We start from the raw sequence: 10022 nt of genomic DNA, 5'->3' as shown, positions 1-10022 counted from the left end.
AGTTTGAATTATCGACCACAATGCAAACTCAGTTTGACGAGGTCGACGGTTATGTTTGCGCTCGGCATTCAATTAGACGGCTATAGGAAGTCTGTTCGGCTAGTCAAATAACTTCTGTTTGTTAAAGAGAAACTATCTATTCTATGTTTTTGCGTCATTTGTATCTAAACCGAGGAGTTTTAATCTTCTCGCATCGGATTTGAGGGCATAGGAAAGCCCCAAAAATGAAGAACAATGGATGACATGAAGATCTCTGATCATGAGTATTTCTCATTCAAGTCTGAATCTTTCAATAACCTTCTGTTTCAAAATTTGTTGTCCAAAGCACTGAATTTTTGAATTGCAAAAAGCTCCAAAAAGATTCAGATAAACTGTTAATTTTTTTATGTTGCCCCGGTCCTGCTCAGTGCTTGGGAGATGTCACCACGGACTTCAGTTGATGAACATCTTCATTTTCGGCGTGACATAATTTTAGTCTCAATAAGCAAGCTTTGAATAGCCAAATAGTTTTTTAGCTGCGAAAAATGATCGAAATTGGAATTCAATCTGAGTTTCAAATGTTTCCGAAAAGTGTTAACAAATATTGTTCGAACTGCTTATATTGATCAAATTTTGTCAATAGAAAAACTTACAGCTGAAACAAAGCGTTCTCTACCTACCTTCTGCGATATTTGGAAAATAAATTGCAAAAGGTGCTGACAGACACAGGCTTTTTAATGCTAAGAAAGTAAGTTCCACCCGGCTTATTTATTTTAGAACTTGAATAGAGAAGAATTTACTAGCGCGGTAAGTATAAACTCACCAAAATCAAATGAACCCTGCTTGGATGGTATAAATAGCTGTACAAAGTTGTAGCAGACAGAAATAAATACAAAGACCAATCTGCCAATTTTGATCATTTTTTGTAAACAAATTTGAGTTCTTGCGTGACCTTGAATCAAATTTTCTGTCTGAAAAACAAGTTTTTGCGTGTAAAAATTTTCTCAAATATAATTAGTAGCAAAAAGTTCGGACAGACAGATTTACTTAAAATGAGCAATCAGTGCGTTTCGACGCTTTTTTGCATGCAAAATCTGCAGCCGAACAACCTTGAATTTTTTGTCAGACCAAATTCAAAATGCGAGATCGTCGATTATCCGATGATTATGCTAGCCTACTTTTCAAATACTGCTATGAACATCCAGATTTTACTATAAAACATTTCGACGCTTCGGATGCAATTGCCCTCCGTGGTAAGGTTTTGAGCGAAACTCGGATCTACTCAACAATCCCCCTCCCTCTATTGTAACTACTAAACAATCTGTAAATAAAAACAGTAATATCGCACAAAATCATTGTATGTAAATTCGGATTTTGCTGCGTTCTGATTGGTCGAAAGTTCGCTGCAAGTAATCTTTTTAACGATCTCCTCCCCTTTCTTGAAAAGGGGGTTGTTAAGTAGATTCCGTAACTCTGCTTTATGAACTTGCTACGTTATGTTTATTTCAGTTTTAAATTCCGTTGATGTCTAGACAGTTGCTCTTTTTAATTAATTCTGTCTGTCCGAACTTTTTGCAACTCTCTATAATTAGTAGCGAAAAGTTCGGACAGACAGATTTAATGAAAATGAGCAAGCAATTCTTTTCGACGTTTTTTTAATGCAAAATCTGAAGCCGTACAACATTGAATGTTTTATCAGACCAAAATCAAAATGCATGATCGTCGATTATCCTATGATTATCCTAGCCTATTTTTTAAATACTGCAATGAACTTCCAGATTTTACTATGAAACAGTTCTTAAAATTAGTTAAAAAATTGAAATCTAGAGTTATTTCTAACAACAAAAAAAACAACAATTAAACACCACCCCCACCCCCCAAAAAAACGGAAGTAAAGATGATCAAATTATTCAAATTTTGGAAAATAATCGCAGAAAAACATCAGCCATCCTGAGCAATGTTTTTCCTGTTTCAAGGCCTACTAATTGACGCTTCGGATGCAATTGCCCGCCGTGGCTACAAGTTCTGAGCGAAACTTATATGCTTTATGATCTTTCGACGTTATGTTTATTTCAATTTCAATTTCCGTTGATGTCTAGACGGAGTTGCTCTTTTCAATTAATTCTGTCTGTCCGAACTTTTTGCAACTCTCTATAGATCATCTGATTTTCTTAATTAATTCTGTCCGTTCCAACTTTTGCAACTCTCTATAGCGTTTAACAAATTTATCGGACAACGTCTCAGTTTCTGAAAAAATTCTGACCTTGAGTCAGTGAAATTACGTTGAAGTTACAAACGAATTTTTGAAATTGTGTGAAAACTATTACTGAGCAAACCAAAAGAAATTCAGTGCTGTTTTTTAAATAACTTCAAGTTCTTAGCTTCAAAACAGTTTTCATTCAAAGCCATGTCCAAAAGAAAAAGCGTATAAAACGCCGGCAAAAAGTCAAACGCAAAACTTCAAACTATTTTTAATGAGTTTCAGATTGAAGGACAGAATTATTTCAACAAATTAAGACGTTGTCCGTTAAAAGCTAAAACGTTAAAACTATAACTTCAACGCTATTTACGTTTGCTTGTGAAGTTATTGCATGCAGTTAAATGTCACAACGCCATTCTACTGCTCAGATCAGCCACTATATTGTTTTTAATTTACAAAAAATGTAAAATTGGTAAGCCAGAGTTAATCAAAATTGGAAATTTTTTTAACTTTGGGTGCCATATTGATATTGCAGACAATCTTGAGTCATAAATTATCTTGGAAAAAGTAGCTTTTTTATGCAATGCTTCTGAAACTCTCTAGTGTTCTTGGAATGCAATTCTTGCAAGATTCTTGCCGACTAATGCAAATATTGCAAGAATCTTACAAGATTAGCATTCTCTTAGCCACGTTGAAATTTCACGGATGGTTTTGTAAAAAACGTTTTTCGCACAAACCGTTGAATATGCTAATTTTTTTTTATTTTTCGTCATTTTTTGTACAAAAATATTTATTAGAGGTAGCAAAAAACTTCTGATTACTTCTGAAAAACTTATTCCAAGATATCTCACAAGATTATTTGAAAAACATCCTAAAATTATCTTGCAAGTTTTTCATTTCGAGATTTTCATGTCACATTTCTCGTTTCATTTACTTTTTTTTCCTACTCGAACTACAAAGAGTCACAAAACTTACAAAGAGTAGCAAAAAGTTCGCATGACAGGATTTAATTGATAAGAACAATTAACCTAACTCAGAAAGTTGCAGCATGCAATTTTTTTTTTTTCTCACAGAGTTTTAGTCCAAAAAAATTATACCTTGTTAACTGCTTCTTATCATCTTGAAAAACAATTTTTCCGTCTGAAAACTTTCGAACAGACAGTAGTTCGCCAAGAACCATTTGACCTATTTGAGAAAAATTTTACGCACAAAATTAGTTTTTCAAGGTAAGTTAATGTTACAATATTGCCTAAAAATCATTAGCAAAAATGGCAGTAGTCTCCAAACATTTTTTGCTCAGTGAAAAGTTTGCTGACTAATTTTCAAAAAAGTTAGCAAACGGCTGAATGGGTGCTGATTTTTTTTTTGCAAAATTTGCTCTATTAACCTATTAATTGCTCTCTTAATTTTCTAGTTTTTTGAAAATTACCCCATCAATCATGATCCTTATTTCAAATAAAATTCGTCAACAGTTGTTTTTATCGAATTCTGACTATCTAAAAACTTCTTTTGCCCATTTCTTTATAATTGGCGAATAGCATCAATAAGATTGTGTCGTCAGCAGGAAACGTTCAGGAGCAGCACATAGAAGCAGTTTTTACGGAGCGAACTTTGTTGATTTGATATTTATCTCACTATCGTAAGCCTTCTCCCCTAATGTTTCTTTTTTTGAACTAGTTTTTTGTACAGTTTGTTTGAACCATTCTTATCAACCGTTTCTATGACCTATTTGATAGCAAGCACAAAAACGCACCTGCTCGATTCGATTTTCGTTTTGTTTTGCAATTTTACCCATTCTATCCTTAATTAAATCTCCTTAGTACAGACGAATACTTATAATCAAGATTCAGTTATTCAATGTACACAATTCTGAACAGATGGTGTCCTTGTTGAGTGACCAAGTTGCCTGCAATAATTGCGGCTCCGGACGGACCGGAAGCTAGGCCAGCTTTGCAAAAAAAACCAACTAAGTGCTGAGATGATTTGTCTGAGTTAGTTTTGATTGTCTGAAAACGAGGAAGAATTGCGGGTTCTTTTTACCCATTTCGGCCGACGAAAGCTTGATTCCTGAACAACTAAAGAATTTTGACATAAGTCCTTCAAAAAGTAGTTTTTTTTTTCGGCTAAACTTGTTTGATGGTTATGTGATGATGCATGTTTTACCAGTATAATAAACAGAATTAACCGTAAATGGCTTGAATAACTCAATAATGACCCATAATCCGAATAAATATATTACAGAACTCTCAGAAGTCTCTGGTTTTTCGATGATCTAAAACACTTTTGAATCTGACTGAGGAGGGTAATTGCTTCGTTGGTATTTGGCTCTGAACCTTAAAGTGTCTGCCAAAAAATTGCACCTTGGATTAGCGGTCAAGATCTGTTCCCTTAAAATCATGAGCGCTTTGAACTATTTCTCATGCAACGTCTGAGGGCGAGGGTTCTCAAAGCCACAGATTTGCTATCTTCATCTTGCTTAAAAATACTTCGGCAAAATGTGTTTTTTATCCATTTCTGACTATCGAAAAACTTTTTTGCATATTTCTTTTTATTTGGTAAAAATCATCAAGCAGAATGGGTCGTGAGCAAGAAACTTTCAGGAGCAGCACATAGAAGAAGTTCCTACATAGCAAACTTTGTTATTTTAATACTTGTGTCACAATCGTAAGCCTTCTCTTCAGTAGTGCGTTTTATCAACTCGTTTCATGAACCGTTTGTATGAATCAATCTTATCAACCGTATTATGGCCTATCTGATGGCAAGCACAAAAATGCACCTGCTCGATTCGACCTTTTTTTTACAATTAAACCGACTCTTCTCTTTATTAAAACTCTTTTTTGTAATAAACTTGAATACTTATATTAATTTGAATTACTCATTGTACTCTGTTCTGACCAAGTTGCCTGGAACAAATGAGGCTACGGAAGGATCGGAAGCTAGGCCATCTTTGCAAAAAAAACCAACCAAGTGCTGAGATGGCTTGTCGGAGTGAATTTGAATTGTTTGAAAACGAGGAAGAATTGCTGGTCTTTACACCATTTCGGCCGACGAATGCTCGCTTCCTGAACAACTAAAGACTTTTTGCTTAAGTCTCACATAACAGTAGTTTTTGTCGGCTAAATTTGCTTGATGATTATGTGACGCACATTTTAATAGTATATTCAACAGTACTAACCGTAAATGGTTTGAAAAAAAAAAACGATCGCGACCCAAAACCCGCGTACTTTTTTTTACCGGTTTTACGAACCGTTCCTTTAATTACTTTAATGAACCTTTCTTATGAACCGTTTACATGAAACGTTTTGATAAACCGTTCAAAGGAACCGTTTTTATCAAATTGTGTTCGACCTATCTGATGGCAAGCACAAAAATGCAACTGCCTTATTCGACTTTTGTTTTGTTTTGCAATTTTACTCATTCTATCCTTAATTAAATCTCCTTAGTACAGACGAATACTTATAATCAATATTCAGTTATTCAAGGTACACAATTCTGAACAGATGGTGTCCTTGTTGAGTGACCAAGTTGCCTGGAATAATTGCGGCTCCGGACGGACCGGAAGCTAGGCCAGCTTTGCAAAAAAAACCAACTAAGTGCTGAGATGATTTGTCTGAGTTAGTTTTGATTGTCTGAAAACGAGGAAGAATTGCGGGTTCTTTTTACCCATTTCGGCCGACGAAAGCTTGATTCCTGAACAGCTAAAGAATTTTGACATAAGTCCTTCAAAAAGTAGTTTTTTTTTCGGCTAAACTTGTTTGATGGTTATGTGATGATGCATATTTTACCAGTATAATAAACAGAATTAACCGTAAATGGCTTGAATAACTCGATAATGACCCATAATTCGAATAAATATATTACAGAACTCTCAGAAGTCTCTGGTTTTTCGATGATCTAAAACACTTTTGAATCTGACTGAGGAGGGTAATTGCTTCGTTGGTATTTGGCTCTGAACCTTAAAGTGTCTGCCAAAAAATTGCACCTTGGATTAGCGGTCAAGATCTGTTCCCTTAAAATCATGAGCGCTTTGAACTATTTCTCATGCAACGTCTGAGGGCGAGGGTTCTCAAAGCCACAGATTTGCTATCTTCATCTTGCTTAAAAAAACTTCGGCAAAATGAGTTTTTTATCCATTTCTGACTATCGAAAAACTTTTTTGCATATTTCTTTTTATTTGGCAAAAATCATCAAGCAGAATGGGTCGTGAGCAAGAAACTTTCAGGAGCAGCACATAGAAGAAGTTCCTACATAGCAAACTTTGTTATTTTAATACTTGTGTCACAATCGTAAGCCTTCTCTTCAGTAGTGCGTTTTATCAACTCGTTTCATGAACCGTTTGTATGAATCAATCTTATCAACCGTATTATGGCCTATCTGATGGCAAGCACAAAAATGCACCTGCTCGATTCGACCTTTGTTTTACAATTAAACCGACTCTTCTCTTTATTAAAACTCTTTTTTGTAATAAACTTGAATACTTATATTAACTTGAATTACTCATTGTACTCTGTTCTGACCAAGTTGCCTGGAACAAATGAGGCTACGGAAGGATCGGAAGCTAGGCCATCTTTGCAAAAAAAACCAACCAGGTGCTGAGATGGCTTGTCGGAGTGAATTTGAATTGTTTGAAAACGAGGAAGAATTGCTGGTCTTTACACCATTTCGGCCGACGAATGCTCGCTTCCTGAACAACTAAAGACTTTTTGCTTAAGTCTCACATAACAGTAGTTTTTGTCGGCTAAATTTGCTTGATGATTATGTGACGCATATTTTAATAGTATATTCAACAGTACTAACCGTAAATGGTTTGAAAAAAAAAAACGATCGCGACCCAAAACCCGCGTACTTTTTTTACCGGTTTTACGAACCGTTCCTTTAATTACTTTAATGAACCTTTCTTATGAACCGTTTACATGAAACTTTTTGATAAACCGTTCAAAGGAACCGTTTTTATCAAATTTTTTTCGACCTATCTGATGGCAAGCACAAAAATGCAACTGCCTTATTCGACTTTTGTTTTGTTTTGCAATTTTACTCATTCTATCCTTAATTAAATCTCCTTAGTACAGACGAATACTTATAATCAAGATTCAGTTATTCAATGTACACAATTCTGAACAGATGGTGTCCTTGTTGAGTGACCAAGTTGCCTGGAATAATTGCGGCTCCGGACGGACCGGAAGCTAGGCCAGCTTTGCAAAAAAAAACCAACTAAGTGCTGAGATGATTTGTCTGAGTTAGTTTTAATTGTCTGAAAACGAGGAAGAATTGCGGGTTCTTTTTACCCATTTCGGCCGACGAAAGCTTGATTCCTGAACAGCTAAAGAATTTGACATAATTCCTTCAAAAAGTAGTTTTTTTTTCGGCTAAACTTGTTTGATGGTTATGTGATGATGCATATTTTACCAGTATAATAAACAGAATTAAGGGTAAATGGCTTGAATAACTCGATAATGACCCATAATCCGAATAAATATATTACAGAACTCTCAGAAGTCTCTGGTTTTTCGATGATCTAAAACACTTTTGAATCTGACTGAGGAGGTTAATTGCTTCGTTGGTATTTGGCTCTGAACCTTAAAGTGTCTGCCAAAAAATTGCACCTTGGATTAGCGGTCAAGATCTGTTCCCTTAAAATCATGAGCGCTTTGAACTATTTCTCATGCAACGTCTGAGGGCGAGGGTTCTCAAAGCCACAGATTTGCTATCTTCATCTTGCTTAAAAAAACTTCGGCAAAATGTGTTTTTTATCCATTTCTGACTATCGAAAAACTTTTTTGCATATTTCTTTTTATTTGGCAAAAATCATCAAGCAGAATGGGTCGTGAGCAAGAAACTTTTAGGAGCAGCACATAGAAGAAGTTCCTACATAGCAAACTTTGTTATTTTAATACTTGTGTCACAATCGTAAGCCTTCTCTTCAGTAGTGCGTTTTATCAACTCGTTTCATGAACCGTTTGTATGAATCATTCTTATCAACCGTATTATGGCCTATCTGATGGCAAGCACAAAAATGCACCTGCTCGATTCGACCTTTTTTTTTACAATTAAACCGACTCTTCTCTTTATTAAAACTCTTTTTTGTAATAAACTTGAATACTTATATTAACTTGAATTACTCCTTGTACTCTGTTCTGACCAAGTTGCCTGGAACAAATGAGGCTACGGAAGGATCGAAAGCTAGGCCATCTTTGCAAAAAAACCAACCAAGTGCTGAGATGGCTTGTCGGAGTGAATTTGAATTGTTTGAAAACGAGGAAGAATTGCTGGTCTTTACACCATTTCGGCCGACGAATGCTCGCTTCCTGAACAACTAAAGACTTTTTGCTTAAGTCTCACATAACAGTAGTTTTTGTCGGCTAAATTTGCTTGATGATTATATGACGCACATTTTAATAGTATATTCAACAGTACTAACCGTAAATGGTTTGAAAAAAAAAAAAACGCTCGCGACCCAAAACCCGCGTACTTTTTTTTACCGGTTTTACGAACCGTTCCTTTAATTACTTTAATGAACCTTTCTTATGAACCGTTTACATGAAACGTTTTGATAAACCGTTCAAAGGAACCGTTTTTATCAAATTGTTTTCGACCTATCTGATGGCAAGCACAAAAATGCAACTGCCTTATTCGACTTTTGTTTTGTTTTGCAATTTTACTCATTCTATCCTTAATTAAATCTCCTTAGTACAGACGAATACTTATAATCAAGATTCAGTTATTCAATGTACACAATTCTGAACAGATGGTGTCCTTGTTGAGTGACCAAGTTGCCTGGAATAATTGCGGCTCCGGACGGACCGGAAGCTAGGCCAGCTTTGCAAAAAAAACCAACTAAGTGCTGAGATGATTTGTCTGAGTTAGTTTTGATTGTCTGAAAACGAGGAAGAATTGCGGGTTCTTTTTACCCATTTCGGCCGACGAAAGCTTGATTCCTGAACAGCTAAAGAATTTTGACATAAGTCCTTCAAAAAGTAGTTTTTTTTTCGGCTAAACTTGTTTGATGGTTATGTGATGATGCATATTTTACCAGTATAATAAACAGAATTAACCGTAAATGGCTTGAATAACTCGATAATGACCCATAATCCGAATAAATATATTACAGAACTCTCAGAAGTCTCTGGTTTTTCGATGATCTAAAACACTTTTGAATCTGACTGAGGAGGGTAATTGCTTCGTTGGTATTTGGCTCTGAACCTTAAAGTGTCTGCCAAAAAATTGCACCTTGGATTAGCGGTCAAGATCTGTTCCCTTAAAATCATGAGCGCTTTGAACTATTTCTCATGCAACGTTTGAGGGCGAGGGTTCTCAAAGCCACAGATTTGCTATCTTCATCTTGCTTAAAAAAAACTTCGGCAAAATGAGTTTTTTATCCATTTCTGACTATCGAAAAACTTTTTTGCATATTTCTTTTTATTTGGCAAAAATCATCAAGCAGAATGGGTCGTGAGCAAGAAACTTTCAGGAGCAGCACATAGAAGAAGTTCCTACATAGCAAACTTTGTTATTTTAAAACTTGTGTCACAATCGTAAGCCTTCTCTTCAGTAGTGCGTTTTATCAACTCGTTTCATGAACCGTTTGTATGAATCATTTTTATCAATCGTATTATGGCCTATCTGATGGCAAGCACAAAAATGCACCTGCTCGATTCGACCTTTTTTTACAATTAAACCGACTCTTCTCTTTATTAAAACTCTTTTTTGTAATAAACTTGAATACTTATATTAACTTGAATTACTAATTGTACTCTGTTCTGACCAAGTTGCCTGGAACAAATGAGGCTACGGAAGGATCGGAAGCTAGGCCATCTTTGCAAAAAAAAAGCAACCAAGTGCTGAG

At 35.5% G+C, this 10022-nt stretch overlaps 1 protein-coding gene across 1 annotated transcript in view; it reads right to left on the bottom strand.

The window, feature by feature from the left end:
• The window catches only part of LOC134847028 (uncharacterized), a 397482-nt gene that overhangs the window by 160138 nt on the left and 227322 nt on the right, over window positions 1–10022 (bottom strand). The window lies entirely within an intron of this gene.

Source organism: Symsagittifera roscoffensis, chromosome 5 (genome assembly GCF_963678635.1).
Source record: "Symsagittifera roscoffensis chromosome 5, txSymRosc1.1, whole genome shotgun sequence".
In the NCBI taxonomy this organism is placed as follows: Eukaryota; Metazoa; Xenacoelomorpha; order Acoela; family Convolutidae; genus Symsagittifera; species Symsagittifera roscoffensis.
This window is presented reverse-complemented; position numbering and strand designations above follow the sequence as displayed.